We start from the raw sequence: 23,467 nt of genomic DNA, 5'->3' as shown, positions 1-23,467 counted from the left end.
TCACATAATGGGAGCACTGGGAGAGCTAAGTTAAGACACAGTTTCTGCCACAGTCTTGGGCTGACTGGTGCCTCAATAGGTAAAGAGCTGGAGCAGTGCTATTTTACTACTTTACACAGTGGCAAATTGTTGCTTGTCAAGGGAACTTTCTAGGCATGTTCTGCTTTTGCCTGGAAATGTACCAGCATTTGTTGATATATATAAAGTAAACAACATAACACAATAGTATACACAAATCAACATAATGACACAATTAAAACATAACAGGGCAAACCACAACAAAACAGTCAAAGCAAAATGCACCACAAAAACTACAGTACAGCACGATAAAATTGCTCTGCAATAATGCAGCCCAAAAAAACAGCAGTGAAAAGAGCAAAAGAACACATTACTACACAATAAATGTGCACACACTTTGTCATACATTACCACTTACAGAATCTTGTTTTCATAATACGGTGGGGATGGAACTGAAGAGCCCTCTTCATGGTAATGGATGTGCATCATTGCCCTGAGTGATCAACTGTACTGATGTCTGGATCCCTAATGCTGACTTTTGTTTTCATGGGCAAACACAGATCATGCGTGTGCACCGTGACATAGGCCTTTTTCATGGATTGCGGTCTTGTTGGACCGGGAGGGGCACCCAAAGCACCACCCTCATAGTGGTAAAAGGTTCCTACCTTCACCAGGATTTAAGCAGTATGTGGGCAGTGGTGGTAGCCTACAGTGTAGTGATCAGTAGGAGTGAACCACCTCTTTTTACCCTTTGTCACTGGAGTGAGGCCTACAGGCTCACTCACTGTTTAAAGGTTCTGCTCCTGTGTGCTTAACTCACCCTTGGCCTACATCAGAATGGTGTGAAGTGATGCACACAAATGGTGTATCTGCGCTTCGTGTGTGTGTGTGTGCCGGCAGAGGGTGCCATACAGGGATAAATCAGTCCTGAGAAGTGCGTGTATGGTGTATGCATATGTTGGAGTTGCATGTGCCTGAGAGTGGTACAATACTTGGTAGATGTACTACTGTGCAGTGTGTGTAGGATAAGTGCATGTGTTGGGTGTATGTGTGCCTAGGAGCGGTACAATATATGAGGAGTACAATGCATTCAGGTTAAGTGCATGCGCTGGGTGGTTTTGTACCTGGGAGTAATACAATACATAAAGAGTGCAGTGCATGCAGGATGGGTGCATGTGCTGGGTGTATGTGTGCCTAGGAGTGGTACAATATCTGAGGAGTACAGTGCGTGCAGGTTAAGTGCATGTGCTGGGTGGATTTGTACCTGGGAGTGGTAAAATACATAAAGAGTGCAGTGCGTGCAGGATGAGTGCATGTGCTGGGCGTATGTGTGCCTGTGAGTGGTACAGTGCATGGAGGTTACAGTACTATGCAGTGCATGTACGCTGTATGCATGCACTGGGTTTATGAGTGTCTGTGGATGGTACAATAGATGGAGGGCCATGGGTTCCAGTTTGGGAGACCCAGGCCTGCATGGTGACACATGGAGCAGAGGTAGAGAGCTCCCCCACAGATTTGTGGATGGCTGCAATCCTGTAAACTGTGTGGGACACACACTAGCGAGTGGAGGGCCAGGCCTCCCCTGTATGCCTCAAATGGTGCTCTTTAATTCAGTTAGAGATCACAAGGAAGGGGCCTGGGCACATCTCAGGAAGGAGATGGGGCTGATAAGAGAACCACAATGAGTAGGGCTGGGAGCCCTGGTCTCACCATTTGATGCATATATCACTGTGTCTGACTTCCAAGTGTGAACTCTAGTCACTACCATGGCCTGTTTTGTGGGACTATCATATTCAGAGACATTCCTTCTGTGACAGACTGATTTTCAAGAGGATGAGAGAGCAGAGGAGTATGCACTTCAAAAGTATGGTTGGGCGGAATTGGCAGAATTTGATTCTGCAGAATTCCGTGGAATTACATTAAAATTCTGTGGAGTTCCTTGGAGGGGCAGAGTGGTCATTTGGTGCTATTTTCTTAGCACAAAATGCACACTCATGTCCAAAAATGGATGTGAAGATGCATTTTGCACTAAGAAATAGCACTGCTAAATACCAAATGCACTTACAGTGCAAAACCCTCAGACCCCTTACATACTCTGCAGTGATTACTGCAGAGTAAGTAAGAGCTCCCAGGGGTATACACTGTAAGGTCATTTGGTATTTGACACTGCTGTGCGTACTCCTTGGTGCCTTTACACATTCTAAAGTAATCACTGTAGAGTATGTAAGGGCGCAAGGGGTATGCACTATAGCATCCCCCTCAACGCCCTTACATACTCTGCAGTGATTACTGCAGAGTATGTAAGGGCGCCAGGGTGTGCACAGCTATGCATACCCCTTGGCGTCCTTACATACTCAGAGTATATAATCCTTATATAATCTGAGTATGTAAGGGCATCAAAGGGTATACACAGCAGTGCAGTAAGTGGTTTATAAACAGTTCTAGAAAAGGTAGCGGTCCTTCTATGTTTAAAAATCACTGCAGATTAAAGTTTATTCTGCAGTGGTTTTTAAACATAGAGGGACTGCTAATCTTTTAGCCCTGTTTAAAAACCAAACAGTGTTGATTAATTCCACCGGAGGAGCGGCAGACTTTATTAGTAATTCAGTGTTACAAGAGTTACGCAGAATTACTAAATTCCTCTAATTCCGCTGGCTTAATTTAAAATTCCACCCACCCCTATTCAAAAGATACTCCCAAAATGATCATCTGCCAAGCAACCAGATAGGCTGTGTGAGGAGGGGAAGCTCTGCAGGACTTTTGCCTGTGACTAGGACTGGAGTGACTAAGACTGGAGCCAAGACTTGCTAGTCTCCCTGCTGGGTAAGGGGATATAACCCAGAGAATCCAAGACCACCTGCCTTGGAGCCTGGAACACCAGCGGCTGCCTACTAGCCTTGTGTGGAAGAGGAGAGCATTGGTGGGAGCAAGGTCCAGAGAGGAACCCTGTTGATTGGACTCCCTGTGTGTGGTGTGCGGAAATGGCTGCATCACCGATGAGGTTGTTGCTCATAAGCAGGACTGAGTCAGCACCCCTGTATGCCAGGAGACGACCGCTGTGAATATAGCCACAGAAAAGAGTACCATGCAGTTTAGGCTAAAGCCTTGCATGGCAGCGTTGTGGTGATCTGGTATGCCAAGAGGGGCCACTGGGGTAAAGACTGCCATACGGGGCAAGGGCTGAAGCCTTGTGTGAAAGCTGTGCGGCAACCCTGTATGCCAGGAGGGGCTGCCTGGAACACTTGTGCAGTGTTTATCAGATCAGAGCCCTTAGACAGCGAGTGGTGAACACCTGTAGGTCACCCGGAGCAACGAAGACTATGACTGGTCTGACCCTGTTGAGCAATTGAGGATGCCGTGGGAGCATTGTCATCCAAGTTCGAGATCAAGGACCGGAGCTATGGAATCACACTCCCAATCGGGAACATAGAAACACTTACCCTGCAGGAGGAGTGCAGGAAATCTTAGATCGCTGCCACAGTGTGATCGCGAGGTAGAGAGAGCCTGCACCTGTAAAGTGCAGCCACTGAGTCTGCGTGTAGCAGACTCACCTGATCGGGACCTGAGCCACTGTGAGTGCCTGCAGACTGGGCAAACTCCAGGACTATGCACACCTCTCGTTTTGGGCCTATTGATCTCTGGAGAATTTGCTGCTGAGAGAGCTGCAGTGCTAGGACACTTTTGATTTGAATTTAGGAGTCAGAAACACACTGCTAGTGGGGAATTCTCTGGATTTGGCCAACAGTGAATGAGGAATAACCAATATCCCGCATGCCAGAGGGAGTGGGACAGAGCATTGCCATTGAAACAATATAGCCCCAGCCTCAAGAGGAATTGTGTCATTATTTGAGAATGTCAATTTTTTTGTGTGGCAATCGGTAGAAATAATATACTTCTCTTTTTTTTATAAAAGTGAGTATTTGGCTGGACACTGGTTTATTCCTGCTGCTGCGTGCACTTTGAGTTGTGAGTCCATGTTCGCTAGTCTGTATCCACGCCTCCCCTGAGGGAGCCTTGGACTGTTAAAAAATATCTACCACTGAGAGATAGGTGCAGAAGGGGTACTTGGGCCAGTTGCTCAGAATCCATACAAGACCAGGCCCATGGTTGGGCCTAGTAGCCCCTGTGTGCACTGTGACCCTTTGAAAAAGGCCCTGAGAGGTGGTAAAAAATGGTTGGAGCAAGTCCTCCTTTGACATTCCACCAAGGACATCAAATAGCAAGCACTTGTGAAAAATGGTTTGTGATGGCACAATTATCAAAGAACCAAGGAGGTTGACAAAATTAGATGCAAAGGGGAAATTACCTCTGTCATAAAAGCGATTAAGATAAACGAACTCAGGAGCTGTAAAAATTGTCAGAGTCAATTGCGACAACATTGCAAGAACCTACTAAAATCCATTTAAACGAAATAACAAAAATAAAAGAAACGTCTTTGACAATCTCGAACAGTTACTTTAACATACGGTCATCCCTCTCTCTACACAATTCTCGACCTTCCAACCAATGGAAATGGCAATGATCGAACACTACCAAGGTGAGCATCAGCATTACCTGGTGAGGTAAATCCTCTAGTTTTAGGGTACCTAAAGCACCCCTTTCTAATCATCATTTACATGTGTCCAGTGCCTAATTTTAAAAGAATACAGACCCAACCTTTTGTTTAGAAGCCTGCAGCTGGCACTTCCAAAGGTCAGGGTGCCAAATATCAAGGTTGCATAGTCTTGATTCCACCTCAGGACTCTTTAATCCATCACTTGACACTTCCCCCCCATTTACCTCACTCTTTCAGGTCCTCTTTCATTCCCACTTTTTGTTTGTCACTGTTTTCCATCTTTCTCCCACTCCTTTTTTTTACTTTTTTGTTTTTCTCACTCTGGCTCAAAGTCTCTTGAGTAAAAAGTAAGTCCCATTCACAAAATGTGAGTACCAGTCTGCCCCCCTGCAATCACAGGCTCAATTTAGGCACCGCATGTGCCTATTGGCTAATCTTACTAAACATTACCTAAAGTTTCATTTAAATACTGGTGGTGTTTAGATCTATGCCGACCTGTAGAATCAGTCATTTCCTTCCACCTACAGCGATCAAACGAGAAATGTATCTGCACACATTGTCTGGCAAGTCACCTCACACAGGTTCACTCTAGATCTGCGGTTCAATGCCGATTCCATTCTCCTCAAAAAACGTAAAGAATATGATGTTATCTTTGGCGCAAAACTCTCCTACTTGAGTTAAAAGTTACAAATTTGTGACAGAATTAAAAGGAACATAAAATCACTGTAACAAGAGATATTCCATAGTCTTCAAGTCTATGTACCAACATTAAAAGTGTTTCCCCATCTCCCGGGCCCCTGCTACATTTTGCTGGGGGAGGGTGGTACGTGCCCCCTCCTCCCTGGGCTGGTTTTAGCCTCTGGGGCCTGGCATTATTTATTTGAAGGAGGGGGCACGCTGCCCCCTCTCTGGCCCACTTTGGCCCCTGGGAGCCTAACCCCTGGGGCCCTCAAATGTAAAGGTGGGTGACCAGGTACTCACCCAGTGCACCCACCACACTGTCTGTGCATACATTTGGAGCCGGCATTGCTCCCGCCTGAAGGGAGCAGCTCCTAATAATGCTCTCTGTGGGCAGAAGCAATATTGTGATCTGTTTTCCTGCCCGCTTCACTGCGGGCAGAAAAACAGTTCAAAAGTCCGCAGGCAGGAGCATTTTTGAAGCTCCCACCAGCTGGGAGCGTAATTTGTGTTTGCTCCGCTTGGTGGGAAATAACATAACGCTCCCGCCAAGCAAGAGCAAACACAGGTTGACCTTGCCCATGCTGCTGCATGCAAGGAAACTGCTATGTCCCAGAGGTTGGCTCAATGGGACATAGCATCTGATTCGGTCCCAGGAGATGGGGTCCCTGGGGCCGTTGATGGGGCCACTATACCTTTTTATTACATTTTGGCCCCTCAGGTGAGCTCCCCGAGGCATTTAGAGGTTCAGGGAGGGGGCTGTGTGGTGCCCATCCTTTAATAAAGAATTCAGCCCAGGGGTCTCTAGAACCTTGAGGAGGGAGGGTCCGTATGTTCCCTTCCCCTCATTAACACATTTCGGCCTGTGGGCAGGCTCCCCAGGGCCTTTAATGGCTCGAGAGAGGGGGGCACATGGACCCTCTCCCCTTTTTGATTCATTTGGACCTGGGGGTGGGATCCCCAGGGCCTATAACTAAGGAATGTGGCCCGGCTGCCATTTTTTGCTTTCCAGATCCTACGTGAGTCTAGCTGGATTGTGGCATTTTATGCATATTTCTTTTCTTTTTTGGCCCCAAGAGTGTGTCTCTGGGTTCTCCCTGTGGGGCCTAGGGGGTCAGGGAATTCCTACCCTGCCCCATATAGCTTTATTTTTTCATAACTTGAGGACAGGGGACTTCTGTCCCCGAGTCCTGCAATGGCTGACACCAACATTTTTCTCATTTTGCTGGCGCTCAAACTTGTGGGAGTCTGACGCCCATGATAGCGAGATGGCATAAGGGAATAAAGCTCCCTGCGCGGATCAGAATGCTCTATTTTTAAATTGCGCTCCCACGAGAGTCTCTCAACACATTCATGGTCCCAACTGCCAAAATATACAATTATATTTTATCCTAAATTTTCCAAAAACCACCAAAAAGGTTTAAACAAAATAATAAAAAGCACAATCTGTGGACTAGGATCTAGCTTCCTGACGATTTTGGTGTAATGCCGTTCAGCAGTTTTTGCTGTAGCCTGTCTTAAAGAAGTCTATGGAAAATGCTTAGGTATTTTGAGTTTTGTGACTCCCCTTTTTTATCAGCCCTGCTTGACGGATAACCCCGATACCTTTCAGGTCTGAGCTGATGTGGATGACCTTTTTTTGGGGGAAGTTTATGAAGATTCGCCAAACGGATCCAAAGTTATTAGCAAACCAAAAAAACGCTCTTTCTATGGAAAAGCACACCTAACTATAATTACCTAGTGGCAAAAGTTAAACCTTTGGTTTGTATAGAAAGAATAAATAAAGTTTTCCAAACTATTACTTTGGTTTCTTTCATTGAAATTTCAATGTTCTTTAAAAAAAAAAAAAAAAAATGTGTCTTAAACAATAGAGTCCAGTGTTGTCTACAGTAGACTGATGTGGAGTGCAGTAGAATGGAGGAGCGTAGCGAACAGCCGAGTATATTGTCTAACTGTGAAGTGGCATGTCATACAGTGGTTTGGACTGCCATGTCGTACAGTGTCAAGAACAGTCATCAAGTGGAATACAGTGGAGTTCCACAGAGTTGATTAGATGGTCAAAGAGTGGAATGGCATAGAGTAGAGTGGAGTGTGGTAGAGTTGAGTGGCATGAAGTGTTGTAGATTAGAGTGGCATAGATTAGCATAGAGTGGAGTGGTGCAGAAAAGAGTAGTGGAGTATAGTAGAGTGGAGTGGAGTACTGTGTCAGAGTAGAGCATAGTAAAGTGGAGTGTAGTGGAGTGGCATGGAGGGAGTTGCGCAGAGTGGAGTAGAGTGCCATACAATGGCATAGAGTAAAGTAGATTGCTGCACACTTGCATTGAAGGGAGTACACAGTTGTACAGTGGCTTGCAATAGAGTAGAGTATTGTATGGTAGAGTGGAACGGCGCAGAGTGTCACTGATTGGAGTTGGGTGTTGTGAAATGGTGTACAGTGGAGTGGTGTGGAGTGGAGTATGGTACAGTGGAGTGGTTTACACTGGAATAGCATAAAGGGGAGTGGTAAAGGGTATAGTTGAGTGGTGCAGAGTGGAATGACATTCATGGAAGACTGCAGAGTGGAGTGGCATAGAATGGAGTGGCGTAAAATGCAATAGCAGAGAGTGCAGTGGCTTACAATGGAATACCATAGACTGGAGTACAGTCAAATAACGCACAGTGTAGTGGCGTAGACTGGAGTGGCGTACAGTGGAGTAGCATGCTGTAGAGTAGAGTGGAGTGGCGTGTCATTGAATAGTGTGGGGTGGCATACAGTAGAGTGACATAGACTGGAGTGGTGTAGAGTCATGTATCATGTCATATAGTAGATTGGAGTGCTGTAGAGTGCAATTGTGTAGAGTCAAGTGGCTTAAAGTGGAGGGGTGTACTGTGAAACAGTGGAGAGTGGAGTTCTGTAGAGTGGAGTTCTGTAGAGTGGAGAGTTGTACAGTGGAATAGCGTAGAATATAGTGGCACATAGTGGAATGCCACACAATTGAATAGCGTAGAGTGGGGTAGAATGGAGTGGCCTACAGGGAGTGGCATAGACTAGAGTTGCGTAGAGTGGAGTGGCAATTGAGTGGAATAGTGTAGAGTGGCATGGCAAAGAATGGATTTGCATAGCGTTGAGTGGCATAAAATGGAGTGGGGTACAGTGTAATAGTGTACAGTGGAGTGGTGTATATTGTGATGGCAGAGAGTGGAGTAGCATAGAGTGGCATAAAGGGAAGTTGCTTACAGTGGAATAGCGTATAGGGTAGTGTTATAGGGTGGAGTGGCATAGAGTGAAGTGGCATAGACTGGTGTGTGTGGAGTGGAACAGCATACAGTGGAGTAACGTCGAGTGGAGTAGCAAAGAGTGGCATAGATTGAAGTGGCATAAAGTAGAGTGGTGTACAGTGGAGTAATGTAGGGTGGAGTGGTGCAGAGTTTAATAGTGTATAGTGGAGTGGTGTAGATCGGAGTGAGGTGTAGAGGAGTAACACGTTGTAGAGTTAAGGGGAGTGGCATGTCATAGAGTAGAGTGGAGTGGCATAGACTGGTGTTGGCTTAGAGGCAAATAATGCACTGTAGCGTTGAGTGTATGAGGGTGGAGTGGAATAGTGTACAGTGGAGTGGCATAGTGTACAGTGACATGGAGTGGTGTGGAGTAGAGTGCTGTAGAGTAGAGTGACATACAGTGGAATAGTGTACAGTGTAGTGGCATACACTGTGTGGTGGCATATAGGGGAGCAGCATACAGTGGACTAATGTAAAGTGGAGTGGTGTGGAGCGTAGAGTAGAGCGGTATGTTATAGAGTAGAGTGGAGTGGCATAGACTGGAGTGCCGTACAGTTGAGCAGTGATTTGTACAGTAGAATGGAGTGCCATAGAATGGAATACTGTAGAGTGGAGTGGCATAGAGTAGGGTGGCATACGGTGGGATTGCATATAGAGGAGTGGGGTAGAGTGGAGTGGTGTAGAGTGGTGTAGCATAGAGTGGAGTAGCATAGAGAGGGGTGTCAGAGAGTGGAGTGTCGTACAATGGAATAGCATAGAGGGGAGGGGCATAGAATCGAGTGGCATAGAGTAGAATAGCGTAAAGTGGAGTGGCATACACTTGCGTTGTAAAAAGTGCAGATGAGTGGGGTGGTGTAAAGTGGAGTAGCATAGACTGGAATATGGAATAGTGGAATGCATACAGTGGAGTGGCATGTTGTAGAGTAGAGTGGAGTGGCATACAGTGGAGTGGCAAAGACTAGAGTGGCAAATAATCAAATAGCATGGTGTACAGTCGGGTGGTGTGCCGTAGAGTGGAATACTGTAGAGTCGAGTGGTGTAGAGTGGAGTGTCATAGAGTAAAGTGGCATACAGTGAAGTGACGTACAGTGGAGTGTCAGCGATTGGAGAAGCATGGAGTGGAGTTGCTTACAGTGGAATAGCGTAGAGTATGGTGGCATAGCATGGAATGGCATAGAATTAAGTGGCATAGAGTGGAGTGTGTAGAGTGGAGCAGCATACATTGAAGTGATGTAGAGTGGAATGGCATACAGAGGAGCGGCATATAGTGGAATAGCGTAGAGTGGAGTGGTATAGAGCGGAGTGGTCTAGAGTGGAGTACCGCAATGTGTAGTGGCATAGAGTGGAATAGAGTATAGTTAATAGTCGAGTGGGATAGATTGGAGTTGTGTTGACTCAATTAGTGTGTAGAATAGTAGAGAGGAGTGCTATAGAGTGGAATAGTGTAGAGTGGAGTGGCTTAGAGTGGAATTGAGTAGCATGGAGTGCCATTGAGCGGAGTGGCATACAGTGGAATTGTGTACAGTGAAATCTCATGGTCTTTTCTAAGGTTCATAGTTAATTTCCAATTAGCATGAAACCACCCACAGCCAATTTCTTTGTCATTTGCACAAAATCCAGAGTTGACGTAGAAAGGTATGGCATACAATGGAATACTGCACAGTGGAGTGTGTAGCATAGATGGAAGTGGCATGTTGTAGAGTGGATGATGTAAAGTGGAGTGGCATAGACTGGAGTCCCATGGATTTGAGTAGCGTGTGGTACAGTAGAGTGGAGTGGAATAAAGTGGAATGCTGTAGAGTGGAATGGCATAGAGCAGAGTGGTGTACAGTAGAATAGGGTAGAGTGGAGTGGGGTAAAGTGGAGTGGTGTAGAGTGGAGTGGCATAGAGTGGAGTGGAGTGGAGTGGAATAGCGTACAATGGAGTGCTGTGTAGTACAGTGGTGGAGAGTGGAGCCCCTTAGAGTGGAATCACATAGAGTGGAGTGGTGTAGAGTGTAGTTGTGTACAGTGGAACAGTGGAGAGTGGAGAGGCATAGAGTGTGGTGGAGTAGATTGGAACATCATACAGTGAAGTGTTGTAGAGTGGAGTGACACATGGTGAAGTGGCGTGGAGTGTAGTGGGGTTCAGTGGAATAGCCTAAAGTTGAGTGGTGCACAGTACAGCGGCATAGAGTTGAGTGGCATAGACTGGAATCGAGTAGAGTGGAGTGGCATACAGTGGCATACAGTGGAATAGCATAGAGTGCAGTATTGTAGAGTGGAGTAGAATACAGTAGAGTGGCGTATATGTGAGTGGCGTAGGGTGAGGTGGCGTAGACTGGAATATCATAGAGTGAAGGGTTGTGGAGTGGCATAGAGTGACCTGGGATGTCCTAGATTGAATTGGTGTACGTTGAAGTGGCATATCGTAGATTGGTGTGGCATGTGTTAGAGTGGAATAGCGTGTCATACAGTAGAGTGGCATATCCTAGAGTGGAGTGGTGTTAATGTCATAGAGTAGTGTGGACTGTGGTAGAGTGGAGTAGAGTGTTGTATAGAAGAGTGACAATTTAGAACTGGATAAGCTGAGAAATGGCCCTACGCACTTTTGCGTCAGTGTCAGTTTGTTTGGTGTCAGTTTATCCAGCTGACGAAAATTAAATCAAATACAATGAGGGTAGTGTGGAGTCAAAATCGTAATACAAAGACACATAACACCATAAGTAAATTATTCATCCATTTTTTTTATATTTTATGTCTCAAACATCAGTATGATTTAGTTGTTACATCCATCGATGTGATTCAGTATACTTAGGTTACATTCAATCCATCAGTATATTTAGGTACGTCACACCCAATGCAGCAATAATAGAACAAATATGTGAAACTGGATATTTAGAGAGCCAAATAGAAGAACTGGAGGTGCCCAAATGTGATTCGCAGAATTTCTGTCTCCACTTCTTCAGGGCAAAAACTAAAACAGTAATCAAATAGCGCATAGGGGATACCGTCTGGGAAATTTCAAACCTTGCAATGCAATTGCACGAAAAACTGATATGGCTTATAGATTTGTTTCATTTGAATGCCATTTTATTTTTTACATTTTACTGTACTGTTCTAAATGAGTGTGCGATTTTTCTTGTGTTTCTTGTGTTGTGTTTTCAGTTTAATACTGGTTTTGTGCTGAATAAATACTGTACACATTACCTCTTGGTTAGGCCTGACACTGTTTTGTGCCAAGCTACCAGAGGGTTAAGCACAGACTTATTTAGTGACTTGTGCGGGTCACCCTGACAAGGATTGTGGTTATTGCTTGGGTGGGTGAGTGCAAGTATAAAGCAACAAACCTGCATGACATTTGTATTCTCCATAGAGTGGGCTGGAGAAAGACAATACAAGCTTTCACCTAGGGCCAAACCTAAGAAAGCAATTACTGCATGGACTAAATGCCATATACATACGGAGGAAGAGGATACTGTTCGAGGCCATTAAAAGCATTAAAGTAGTTTCCATAGAAATTAACACTAATATCTAGCATAACCATAGTACATCATTTAAAGTCCTGCGGATGTGAAGCACTCTTTGAATGCTTCAACCTAATGAGAAATACATGTATTATGTAGACAGTGCAAAGATGAGTCTGCAATCCTTGCATAATAACGAATCTGTTTATAGATGAAAGGAGTTCAACTAATGGTACAGGATGGCGTTTACACATGGTGTCACCTTTGTGAAGCATGGGAAGGTCTTTCATTTGTGTGTAGAGATTGGTGAAAGAGTTTACTTGGAAATGACCTTTGATATTAAATTGTCAAAACCAAAACGCTTATTTAATTGCAACTCTGGATTTTGTGGAAATAACAAAAAATGGCCTGGGGGTGGCTTCATGCTAATTAGAAATTATATACAAATCTTAGAAAAGACCATGAGATTTTAGTGATAACAAAAATAATGCAGATTACAGACTCAAGCGAGAAAGACTTTCTAGAACATTTTTTTTATGGAAGAGTGATGATTTTGTTGCAGAAACGAGGCCATTTTCCATCACTCATTTATAGACAGTCTATCAGAGAGAACAATCCTCAAACACAGCAGCTCTTCAGGGCAGTGAAGCAGCTTGAACTGGAACAAAGTGGGAAAGCTAGGGACTGCATTTTATACAGGATGTTTCAGACAAGAGTTATAGACCCACTGTCTGGGTTCAGAAATGGGTTTGGCATTGTTTCTTTTCATAGTTCATTTTTCCTCTCCAGAACAGACATCTTCTTTGTGCAAGGTGATGGCTTCTTACAGCCGTTAGTGATAATGCTGGCTCTAACAGGAGTACCAACTTCGGGCCCGATTCACAGAACTAACTTAAGACAAAATCCTAAACTTACTACTTTTGGTATTCACAGAAGGCATTTAGTAGTAGTAAAGTTAGGATTTTGTCTTAAGTTTGACTTAAGACAAACTTAAGACAGACTTAAGACAGACTTAAGTTAGGATTTTGTCTTAAGTTTGACTTAAGACAAACTTAAGACAGACTTAAGACAGACTTAAGTTAGGATTTTGTCTTAAGTTTGTCTTAAGTCTGTCTTAAGACTGTCTTACGTCTGTCTTAAGTCTGTCTTAAGTTTGTCTTAAGTCTGTCTTAAGTTTGTCTTAAGTCTGTCTTAAGTCTGTCTTAAGTTTGTCTTAAGTTTGTCTTAAGTCAAACTTAAGACAAAATCCTAACTTTACTACTACTAAATGCCTTCTGTGAATACCAAAAGTAGTACGTTTAGGATTTTGTCTTAAGTTAGTTCTGTGAATCGGCCCCAAAGTGAGCACAATAAGTGTGAAACTCAGCACCTCCTCTCGTTAGCCTAACAGGATGGGCCACTCAAAAAAACCATAAGACCCAGCTATTTCCAGAAACATCTCTTTCACTAGCAACTGTGTCTGCTGAACATTAACCAAATGCTACTGCTCAGGAAGGTATAATCAAATATCCCTTGCGAAAAAAGTTACATAGAATTTCTAAAGGCAGTCCTGTCCCTATCCACACTTTTGTGTCTAGGGTTGCAATCTGCTCCTCAAAAATGCAGGCAATTTGCTTTTACTTTCAAGGAGCCATGTCAGAGGAAGGAAAGTCCACAATGGATTCCAGTGGTAGGATCACACACACATGCACAGAAACTTATCATGGCATGTGCGTGGATATTTACTTGAAGAGACCTGTAGACATTGCACTCGCTAAATAGCTAAAAGAAAAAGAGCCTGCTCAGCAACTGAGCACTAAAAACATAGGACGTTGCCGCCACCACTCACTGTTTATGGGCAGAGATACAAACGATGGTCTCATGCTCAGCCAACTGTAGCCTTTTCGCGTTGATCCATGACCTCAGAGCCAGGTGTGGTCCTCGGTGTCAAATGCAACATAGCATGTATTCTGAGGTCAAAATAAAATCAAAATCAGAATACCAAATTCACTTGCAGTTGGGTCACTCAGGGCAGGGGTACACATCGTTTACTAACCAGTGGGGCATGTCTATCCCAAACCAAATGGACATATTCCTGTTTCTCTGTATTGAACTCAAAAATGGTAATAAATAAACATTTTATCATTAACCTAGAAGGACTGGATTTCTTGGATAGAATGTTTAGCAGAATTACACCTGAAACGCTAATCTTCCCTGTTATTGTTCAAATGACATAAGAGTTATGCTCAGGAAGCTGATATTCACAAACTATGACCACAGGCCAAATAGTTTTATGAGTGAATGATCCAGATGGCGTTATGCACTAGAACCTGCCTAAAAGTGTTATGCATTCGTCAGAAATGCGCATTACATCTCCCATTGTTTCTCCACTTCCTTCTTCCATTTTTCCCCAGCCATCGGTCCTGAGACCAGTATAATATTTATCTCTGGTACTGCCACATGACCTGAGGTTGAGTAAGCCATATACTAAATGGCCAAGGAAGTTGATACCCTCTAAGCAAAAATCACCATGGCTGCGAGTAATACTGGAGTCCAGTGCACTAGCACCATTGGTCAGCAGCAATTACAGCTTGGTGCTCCTCCAGGGCTGCAGCAAGGGCCTGGATGGAGGCACCATATGTGAGAAGTTGGTCTGGTATATGCTGTCTACTAGTTATAGTGGGCACCTTGTACCAGTCCAAACAACCCTTACTGATGAATAGGTTTAAGGACAACCTTTATTGAAAGCTATCCTAGTGGTAGCTATGGAGAGCAGCCTTCAGGCTAAGTCTTGAAGGAGTGTAAAGCAGCTTTGTTTACCAGATTATAACCTCTTGAATTACTTAGTGAAAGGAGAACCACACTAGGTATATATAAAATATATGTATTTATTTCTAAACAATAACTACTAATCTCTTTACGAGATTAGAGTCCAAGATGCACAATAGTACAGTTCTAAAATAGCAATAAGTAGCACAATATACAATGGGCCCGAGGGGGCTACCAAACCATATACTAAGAAAGTGGTATAAGAACCACGATTTGACTAGACACAGTGCCTAGAGCACGTAGAATCACTGGGACCCCAAGGAACCACCCAAGGTAGTGACACAGGAGACCCATGGGTGGACGTGTGCAGTGTCAGAACACAGGTGCGAGCCCCGTACTATTCTATTGGAAAGTAGCGGTTGGAATTTTAGAAGTTAAGGACACTTAGTAGAGGACTTTGAGCAAACCCCTTTAGACTTAGGGGGTTCTAGGGCCAACACCCACGGGAGCACCAGAGTACTCAAGTTACCTCACCGAGGGAGGCCGGGTGCATAGGTGTCAAATGGTGTTGGGAATCGTCATTGATTTCAATGGCTATCCGCTGCAAAGTGCTGCTGCCGGGAAGAAGAAAAGTGTTCGATGTGATCCAAGCCTGGATCAAAGATCAGAAGAAACTGAAAGCAGAGGGGACAGAGTCTGGGTCACTTGCCAGTGACCAGGGGCATGATAGACGAATGTTCACAGATGTTGGGTGTTTCAGGTGTGAAGAGGTGAAGCTTGACTCTGCAGCCACGAGGACCAGGAGGTGTCAATGACAACCAGGAGCTGGATTCACGCTGTCCCATAAACAATGTTGACTGCTGCGGTGTCGGTGCTCAGATTGAAGCCAACAAGCCTTGGCAAGAGCAACCCATGCAGGAAGAGAAAAGATGCTTCGGTGCGGACCAGCAAGGTCCTGGGGACTCCCCAAGTGATGGAGAGTCAGGGCACATCTGGGGCAACCAGGTAAGCCCAATTAAAGTTAGAGTTGCCTTCACAGGAACCCACCAGTCAACGGACCAGGGATTGCGAAGGGAGCTCAAGAGGAATCACACATACCAGGCCACAGGACACTCGGTGTGTGTAGGCCAGTAATCTTTGGTGGAGACACTGCTTGGGGTGTGGACTACACGTAGCCCAAAGCACAGCCTCAAGGATTGGCCAGAAGCATATGCACTTGCAAACATGCACGGTGTCCAGGGATTTCGGTTCCACAGTCCCCACAAGGGCTACGGGTCGCAGCTTTGCTAGAAGCTTGGGTCGGCCTCTGGGAAGTTTGAGAACCCACCTCCTGTGTCGCAAATTCTTTGGAGTCCGGCGGGAGCTTCAGAGATGCAAACCAGTCATATGCGTCTTAGGTTCCTGCCTTGCAGGGAAGTAACTCCTTTACTCCAAGGGAGATTCTTCAGTCATCTAGCGCCTTGTAGATCATCGAAGTTCCAGGATTATGTATCAGAGTTTCGTCAAGGTAGATCTAAAGTCCCGTAGCCAGGGGTTCCTATCTTATACCCAAGGAAGGGGTGGGACAAACTCTAGGGACCCACCTATGGGAGGGTCAGGAAAGAGGGGTGGCTACACCCATTTCCTTTGTTCAGTTTCACACCAGAGCAGGGGCTGGTAGCCCCTGCAACCGGTTTGAGCTCGACTATGCACAGGACACCAAATGTGCCCCCAGTGCAGACATCAAAGCACTCTTGGAGTGCACCCAGCCAGTCCCAATACACTAAAGCCTGTCTGGAATGTGGTTACACCTCCCTATGACAGGAAACCTATTGTCCAGGCCTCCCCTGCTGGAGTTTCATCCAGCAGCAGGAGGGCAGACTCATGTCTGTGGCTGGCAGCATCCATTTTGTGATGCCAGGGTCTGTTAAGCTGGTACAGGGTATACCGGTGCTGTCATGTTTCTCCATCTAGTAGGGTGGAATCATACCCCCACACCAGTTACTGGTGTGGGGGTATGATTCCAAGGTGTTTGACACCAAGCACAACATGTTTCCATGCAGCCATTCCAAAGTTAGCATTTACCGCAAGGTTATAATGCACTTAAGAGTATATGGTTTGGCTGCCCCACAAACAACCCCGGAATAAAGATTCCGAAAGCTGCAGAGGGGCTCTGCTCATGCATGGGCACCCTCTCGCATGAAACCCAGCACCCTGCCTTCAGGATTGTTAAGGCCTGCCATAGGGGTGACTGATAGGTTTACATGTGCAGTGATATGGAGAGATATAGGTAACCTATATCTCAGTAAGGGGTGCATACACCACCTTACCCAGGCTGCAGTAGCAGACCTGTGGTGTCATTTTGGAAGGCTTCACAGGGGTGGCACAATACATGCTGCAGCCCCTGGTAGGCCTCTTGGGTACCTATGCCCTGGGTACATAGTATACCATATACTAGGGACTTATAAGGATACCCCAGAATACAATCTGGAGTGTACCTAAAGTACTGATAATCAATTTAGAGAGGAAGCAGCGAGGCTGGGGTCCTGGTTAGCAGGGACCCAGCCAGACTAAAGTCGAAAAACAGTGAAACATCAGCAAAACGTGGGGGTAACTATAAGAAGCAGATCCTACTCTCCTACACCAGACTCATTCCCCAGTAATCCTCATAAACTGAATCTAAACTCACATACATCCCATTATATGCTGCCAATCTGTCTGTGCCCTGAATTAAGCAGTGCGGATGTTTCCTGATTGAGGAATGACATGCTTCATTGATAAGACATCTCCTATAAAAGAGGCTTATCCAAGTATAGGTATAGGCATTATGAAAATGTATTTATATTGAAGAAATTTGTCTGGGGATAATCATCAAATGCATCTTGTTATCCCAAACAAAAATGTTGATATCTACTGTTATTCCTTGTCGAGATATTTAAAAGAAAAACCAACTTGCATTAGGTACAAAGACGAGGTCAAACTATTTCTTTATTAACACAACTGCTTATTTAAATATCTGTAAATCAATGTACACGTCATTTTAAAGACATTCATTTAATATAACATTCAGTGTAACATTTAAACAATTCGTATTTAAAAAAGCCTTACTTGTAAAACATCCATACACATCTGAAATGCACAATCATATCAAACACACATCATTTATACCATATACCCCCTACATTACAGCAACTACCTATCAAAAGCCCCAAAGTCTGTTAGTGTGCTGGTAGTGCAGTTAATAAAAAAGATGTTTCAGTACAACTATGCTTCTTACAGGCGCCTTCTTCATGACATGTACAGTTCTCTTATCTTCTTGTTAGGCAATCAAATTGCATTGGTGGATCCATAGTACTGCAGGAACCCCCAAATGAGTGCTATTCCTCTCTGCTTCCAGGCATTCATTTTCAATATCTTGCCCAATATTTTCTTTGACAATTTGTAACGTTAATTTTAAAGCGAAACTCTCCTCTCACTGCTTAAGGGTTACAAAATTGTTAATATTTTATATGCATTTTTTTCAGTTCAAAGTTCATCATAGACAGTCTTTTAATTTCTTCTTACACACAGACTACACAGGTTAAAAGTTTGCCATAAAGTCTCCCTCAAAAGTGGAAAGACTTAAGACATGCCAGGACTGGTGAACAGGAAGAAACACCAGTGGAAAAATATGTTAAATAGTTCAAATTGTTTAGGGCCTACCTCACCATGTTGGTATGAGCATTCTTGCACCTCTTTTGTATTCCATCTCCCAAAACAGGGCTGTTCATCTACCTCTGATCTGCCACATAATAAACCCTTTACAACACTCCATTTGTGCTGTGCCATTTTTTGATACCCACTGTATTTTACAGTGTTCCTTTGTTTATTTCACAGTACTAATGCTGTGAATAATGTGTCTCACTGAGGCATTGAGATTCAAGAGGTCATCCCAACCCAGTGGTAGTGTGGAGGGGAAGGTAAATTTGTGTGGAAGCCAGTCCCCTATGTTTTCTAAGAAATGGAGGGGCGTGTGGGCAGATCATTAAGTTCCTCAATTAGGAATCCACAGGGCCATCACAGAGCTCAGTATGGCTGGAGACCCGTTCTGCTGTTGCTTCAAAAACAATGGTTGTCACCAGTTTGGAGTGAATTTGTACTTTTGTCACTTCACATCCTTTTGCCGTGGTAAACCACAGCAAATACTAGTCTAAAAATGCATTTCTTTTAACATTGGAATAACTTTAAAAGGTACTAAGAGTTTTGAACAATTGAGAGTGGGGATTTTTGACATTATCTTCCCCAACATTTGGGATTTAAAGAAGAGAACATTAATGCTCTTGTCTAAAATTATGGACTTTTTTCATACAGTGAATTTTCCTTTTGCTTGGCCATCTTTAGGGACTTTGGTAAACCAAGAATGTGGGAAGAGGAAACAACATTTGAAAAGAACCAGTCTCGTATTCTCCTACTACTACCCAAAGATTGTCCAAGGAAGTTGACATTGGCTTTACAAACATTCTTTATGGATCATACTTGGGCAAGGCCCTTCTTTAATGGCTTTTTTGGTGGCTTTACAGACCATGAACAAGTGCAAATACTTGACACTCTTCATTTCTTATTGCCTCGATTAGCAAGCTGTAATTTGAGATGTCATCATTTCACTGACCGTGTCATGAGTGATGTAATATGTGAGGTCATAAGCAGTGCATTGTGGGGGCGTACGTTATAGTTAGCTCAGGTAATTATAACTGCCGAATTTCACTGGTTTTGTACGAGTGAAATGTGAACCTAACTATAACATCCCTGTAACCTTTGGTTTCCTCAGTGAATATGTATGTATGTGTATGTATATATATATATATATATTACCTACTGGCGGTCGCCAGTAGGTAGTTATAGTTAGGACCACGTTTCCATAGGAAATCCGCAACATTCTATTTTGAATAACTTTGGCGCCGGTCGACGAATCCTCGCGAATTTCTCAAAATAGGTGGGGCGCTACGCTCCGCTCCTACCCTGAAAGTCTCGGGGGGATCCGTCAAGCGGGGGCTGAGATAAAAGGGGGGTCCCAAAACGCGTTTTTCCCATGCATTTTTCCATAGGACCTTTAGAATGAGCTACAGCCCGAACGGCTGAACAGAATTACTCAAAATTTGGCAGAGAGGTAGTCCCTAGGTCAAGGAAGTGCCTTTTGTAGGTTTGGTGTAAATCTGTTCAGTAGATTCTGAGAAAATAGCGTTTAAATCAATATATATATCTGAGCCCGCTTACGGTACGCTTACCGTACGCTTACCGTAAGCGTACGGTGGCGTGCGCGAGCGCGATTCTGATTGGCTCTTAGATCTTAGTAAACATTCGAATCGGCCGAAACCAGGAAGCGGCGGCCGCCATTTTCTGTGTTTCACTCTGAAAAAAAAAGAGTGAAAACAAGAAAAGGGGGCAAGGAGGAGAGTTACAGACCCCCTAACATTTGTAAGGGGGTCAAAGAAGGACAGAAAAGTACAAAAAAAACATTTATTGATTTTTTAAAAAATCACGGGGTACGCGTACGGTAAGCTTACGGTAAGCGTACGGTTAAAAAAAATAAAAATGAATAAATGAAATGACGAATTAAGAGTTTAGAAATTAGGGAGCTCTAAAAAGAGCTGTTGTGTTTATGAAGTCATTTTTTTAGTGGTACCTACAAGTAAGTACCGATGCAGAGTCTAAGGTTCAAGAGGAAGACTCTGTTCCCTTCATCATTGAAGTGCACACCATCTCCTCTATAAATGTCTTGCATGTCATAACGCAAGTTGTTGTGGTAAATGGCACCCATACCATAGTCACGGAGGAAAGCAGAAACAGATTTGTTGACGTGCTTTCTTGCTTTGTCAATCTGCGGACAGAAATGATTGGACCAGTTCCATTTTTGCCTTTGGCATATGTTGGAAAACACAAAGGCAGTTTTAGGGAAAAGTGTAAACAGTTGTGCAAAGGTGTCCTTCATAAGCATTTCCAGACCTACCCCAGTCAAAGTGCCTAGGTCATTGCCACCACAGTGCACTATTATGAGGTCAGGGTGTTGGATTTGAATGAAGGATTTCACCAATGGCATCAATTGGTGCCACTTTAACCCTCTCTGACCAATCCATTAAATGTCTACATTTGGCAAAGCAAGGTCTCTCACCATACCTGTTTTCTCTGCAAACTTTTCACTCCAGAAGACATAGCTGTGCCCTACAATCCACACTGTGAACATCTTCAAAGGAGAACTGGATGCACTCAGGAGGTGTCTTTCAGTAGAATGGCAATATGAAAAGAAAGACAGTTTGGAAATGGAGGCATACATATTTTTAACAAAACAAAAAGAACTGATTGGCTGTTTCATACCATTCTAGAAAAAAAACTAGGCTGTATGTGTAAATTAATAGAAGCATGTTTTGTATTGGTACAAAAAAATGTGTAACCAAAGAACAGTACTATGGATTTGCTGTAAGGTTTGAAAAGTCAAGCACTCTTGCTCTGTGGAATTGAAACATTGTGTGGCGAACTTCTGACCTAACTCCACACAGCAGTGTTCCATGAGCTGTTGCTATGGTAGCAGGCAGAAGTCAAGTTGGGGGAAGGGTACTAGGCAGAAGTCAAGTTGGGGGAAGGGTACTTTTGGAAAAGGGTTGGTTTTCAACCAATAGAAATGTGTGATTACATTTGAAAAAAAGGGGGAAGCACTGAGATTTGAAACTTACAAGTATATGTGTGGAAAAAAAGAGGGAAAGTTTGCCATTATCTGGTTCTGCTGAGAGGAGAGAGGTGAACACAACAGAGATCCTGGCTCTGATAATCTGCTGTTTGAGTGTCACATTTCTTTCACTACTAACTAATTTTAAAGGTGAGTTTACAGTTTGAGAGGGGATGTATGTGGTAACTTAAGAAATGAATAATAGAAATGGGAATTGTTTTTGTTGTAGTTACACATGGTGGTTTCATAATGTGTCAGTCTGTAAAAGTGTTTTACACTTGCCCCGAAAAAAAAAAGAGCAGTAAGTGTGCTTTCAAATTGGCAAAGAAATTTCGTTTTGGGACTAATGTGAAAACATGACTCTGTGTGCATAGAGGAATTATAGGCAGAGATTTATTGCGTCTTGCTCTGGTGATTTCACAGTTGCATTAGATGGAAAGGGGGAGCGATTTTTTGGGGGAAGAAGCAGAGTCTTAGCACACACCCATGTGCTTGCCATGTATAGTCATGCACAGTATTTACAAGCGAGTGGGGTTTTCAGGTTTCAGTCTGTAATGCAAATACATTCAGCATCACTAAGGCTGGTTGCCCTTGCTGGAGTGTAGGCAGTCACCGAGAATACACATGGTGGTGGTCTGAAAAAACAGCTTGGACATGTGCATTTAAATAAATAAAAAAAAAAGGTTTCATAATGTGTCAGTCTGTAAAAGTGATTTCCAATTGTAAAAAGTGATTTTCACTTGCCCCGAAAAAAAAAAGAGCAGTAAGTGTGCTTTCAAATTGGCAAAGAAATTTCGTTTTGTGACTAATGTGAAAACATGACTCTGTGTGCAGAGAGGAATTATAGGCAGAGATTTATTGCGTCTTGCTCTGGTGATTTCACAGTTGCATTAGATGGAAAGGGGGAGCGAATTTTTGGGGGAAGAAGCAGAGTCTTAGCACACACCCATGTGCTTGCCATGTATAGTCATGCACAGTATTTACAAGCGAGTGGGGTTTTCAGGTTTCAGTCTGTAATGCAAATACATTCAGCATCACTAAGGCTGGTTGCCCTTGCTGGAGTGTAGGCAGTCACCGAGAATACACATGGTGGTGGTCTGAAAAAACAGTTTGGACATGTGCATTTAAATAAATTAAAAAAAAAAGGTTTCATAATGTGTCAGTCTGTAAAAGTGATTTTCACTTGGCCCGGAAAAAAAAGAGCAGTAAGTGTGCTTTCAAATTGGCAAAGAAATTTCGTTTTGGGACTAATGTGAAAACATGACTCTGTGTGCAGAGAGGAATTATAGGCAGAGATTTATTGCGTCTTGCTCTGGTGATTTCACAGTTGCATTAGATGGAAAGGGGGAGCGAATTTTTGGGGGAAGAAGCAGAGTCTTAGCACACACCCATGTGCTTGCCATGTATAGTCATGCACAGTATTTACAAGCGAGTGGGGTTTTCAGGTTTCAGTCTGTAATGCAAATACATTCAGCATCACTAAGGCTGGTTGCCCTTGCTGGAGTGTAGGCAGTCACCGAGAATACACATTGTGGTGGTCTGAAAAAACAGCTTGGACATGTGCATTTAAATAAATCAAAAAAAGTGGTTTCATAATGTGTCAGTCTGTAAAAGTGATTTCCAATTGTAAAAAGTGATTTTCACTTGCGCCGGAAAAAAAAAGAGCAGTAAGTGTGCTTTCAAATTGGCAAAGAAATTTCGTTTTGGGACTAATGTGAAAACATGACTCTGTGTGCATAGAGGAATTATAGGCAGAGATTTATTGCGTCTTGCTCTGGTGATTTCACAGTTGCATTAGATGGAAAGGGGGAGCGAATTTTTGGGGGAAGAAGCAGAGTCTTAGCACACACCCATGTGCTTGCCATGTATAGTCATGCACAGTATTTACAAGCGAGTGGGGTTTTCAGGTTTCAGTCTGTAATGCAAATACATTCAGCATCACTAAGGCTGGTTGCATTAGATGGAAAGGGGGAGCGAATTTTTGGGGGAAGAAGCAGAGTCTTAGCACACACCCATGTGCTTGCCATGTATAGTCATGCACAGTATTTACAAGCGAGTGGGGTTTTCAGGTTTCAGTCTGTAATG

This window comes from Triturus cristatus, chromosome 2_1 (assembly GCF_964204655.1).
Source record: "Triturus cristatus chromosome 2_1, aTriCri1.1, whole genome shotgun sequence".
In the NCBI taxonomy this organism is placed as follows: domain Eukaryota; kingdom Metazoa; phylum Chordata; class Amphibia; order Caudata; family Salamandridae; genus Triturus; species Triturus cristatus.
Note: the sequence above shows the minus strand (reverse complement) of the source record.